Source organism: Chrysochloris asiatica, unplaced genomic scaffold (genome assembly GCF_000296735.1).
Source record: "Chrysochloris asiatica unplaced genomic scaffold, ChrAsi1.0 scaffold00016, whole genome shotgun sequence".
Lineage (NCBI taxonomy): Eukaryota > Metazoa > Chordata > Mammalia > Afrosoricida > Chrysochloridae > Chrysochloris > Chrysochloris asiatica.
Window position 1 is genome coordinate 24,800,734 of NW_006408534.1, and position 2,896 is coordinate 24,803,629.

Consider the following 2,896-nt stretch of genomic DNA (forward strand, 5'->3'; position numbering starts at 1 on the left):
GGATCTCCTGTAGCAGTTTGCAACAGTCTGGCAACCAACAATAATAGCCAGATGGGAGAAGGAGTATCATGCTCTGGTTAGATCCCCATGGAGGTTGCCTTGTTGCTATCAGAGTTCCCTGGTGGATTGCTGGCTTTGAGTTCACTATTCACTCCGGAGTCCTGCTCCCTAACAGCCTCAATCATCAGTCCTCAGTGCCAAGTAGAAATGGAGGTCTACTACCCTTAATTGGTCCCCAAGGAAATGTGTCCTGTTGATGTCAGAGCTATGGGTGTGCAGGAAAGCAAGTAGAGTACTTACTATGGGAACAGACTCCATTGCAAAATCCTTCTGTAGCAATTCCCAGCAGGCTTGCAAGTGACAGTTTCTAGGTGAGCGATGGGCTATCATGCTCCAAACGGACCTCAGGAAGGTCAGCCTTGTACTATCCCTCCCTATAGTATGTTTATTGTGATGTCTTGTTTGTTGTTGTTAAGTACCATTGAGTTGGTTCCAACTCATAGCAACCTGCATAGGGTTTCCAGGAGTCCTGGTGTGGCACTGTGGGTTAATGCCCTGGACCACAAGGTCAGTTTGAAATACAAGGTTGGAAGTTCAAGCTTACCAATTGCTCCTCTGAAACCCTATAAAGGATTGCTATGGATTGGAACCAATTTGATGGCACTTAACAATAACAACATATGAGTTCTAAGGAGTGACTACTGAGCTTGAACTACCAACCTTGTACTTCAAACCAAACTTGTGGGCCAGTGCTTTATCCTACAGCACCATACCAGCCTCCATTAAAGTTGCCTGCTTCTTAGTACACAGTAGCCTTAGTCAGAAGTCTTAAGTATCAACTTGAAGGGGAAGCAGACATACCTGAAGTCACTCCATGAGAGATCTGTCCTGTTGTTTTCAGAGGTTTGAGCCAGGAAGGCAGGTATTTACTATAGATGGAAGTAGACTCCATTGTTCCAACCTTCTGTAGCAATTCACAATAGGTTTGCAGGTGACAAAGTAGGGGTGGGGTACACAGTGGACCTCCAGGGAAGTCTGCATTATTGCCATCAAAGTCTCCAAGTATGTCGGCTGTGACTGTGAGAGTGGGTGTAGATTCCACTAAAGATGCCTGCTTCTTAGCACAGAGCAGCCTCAGTCAGCAGTCTTCAACATTGGTAGAAAGTGGGAGCAGACAGACCCAAGCTGACTCCCAGGAGGCTTGAGCTCTGGGATGTGCAGGGAGTCAGGTAGAGTGTAAACTATGAGAGCTGACTCCACTGCACAGACATTCTATGGTAATTCTGTGTAGGATGGTGCTGGAATACTGCAAATGGATCCTAGAGGAGGTCTGGCGTATTGATTTTAGGGCAGAAGCGTTTGGTTCTGTCTCTTGATATACACAAGGGCTGTGGTTGTTAGAGAAGCAGCCTCTCTTTCTGGGACCACTACCCCAATCATAGCAGCTGCAAGGCAGATTGAGAGGCAGGGAAGGCAGAAAAAGGGATTTTCCTACCCTTTGTGAATTGTTCATTCTTGCCTGTCTGCAGTTCCCTGCTATGTTCATTCCTCAGCTCCTTAATTAAGAGTCCCTCAAAGCTGACCACTGTTTTCTTATTTGTAGGGGAGGGTTGGAACAATGGTTTGTTTATGACACTATCTTCCTAGAATTCTCTAGGGCTGGTTTTCATATGTTATAGCAGAGCTTTTAATACATATTATCAAAAAGCTTTTCAAAATGGTTATGCCAATTCACAATTGTACCAGTTATGTATGAAAGTATTAGTTTCATGATATCCTTACCAGAACAGGAATTATTTACCCCCAACCCCCTGCTAAGTTCTCTTCATTTAATAAAGGGAGGGATATAATCTCTTATTTATATCTAATTTTATTTCTTTGATTTATCATTTTACAGATGTTTCTTAGGAAGTTCTTTTCCTGATTGTGAATGGTCAGTACATATCATTTGTGCATATATCTATTACTATCTTGATATTTTTCTTATATGTTTATCTTTGGATAGTAAAAATATTCAGTTTGCTATATATTATTTTTCACTGTTCCTTGTCCTTAATTTATATTCATTTTTTGGTATTATTTTTTATTTTAACACTTAATTTTTAGGGGGAGAAAATCAAAATTATTTATAATGTATCTTAAATGGTCTACTGACTACTACTACTAAACTACTTTATCAAGCAGGATTGTATTTTATGTTAAGTTTATTTCAGATATATGTTGTTGTTGTTTACTGCTGTCAAGTTGATTCCGATTCATAGCAACCTTGTATAGGGTTTCCAAAGAGCAGCTGGTGGACTTGAACTGCCAACCTTGTGGTTCACAGTTCAGTGCTGATCCAGGTATATGAGGGGGCTTCAAAAATTTCCTGGAAAATGAAGTTAAACATAATTGAATTTTTCCACAGACTTTTTGAATCCTCCTTATGTTTAAATTTATTAATATTACTTGGTGTCAGCACTGTAGGATCAGCACTGGACTGTGAACCACAAGGTTGGCAAGTCAAACTCACTGGCTGCTCCTCGGAAGGCCTCTACAGAGTCACTATGAGTTGGAATCAACTCAGTGGCACTTAACAACAACAACAACTATACATATTAAGGAGTCTGGTAGGAAAAGCACTGTAAGAAAAGCACGCAATCACAAGGTCAGTTTGAACTGCAATGTTGGCAGTTCAAACTCACCAGCTGTTCCTTGGAAACCCTGTACAGGGTTGCTATGAGTTGGAACCAACTCAACAGCACTTAACAACAAAAACAATTCATATTAAATTGTGAAGAAATAGCAATCCTACTGCATCACAGGTTTTGAACAGGCAGCTAATTTATTTGTATAAAGATGCTTATGACCCTCTCTCTCAGATCCTCGCTTCCAAGATGATAAAGAAAAGGAGAAA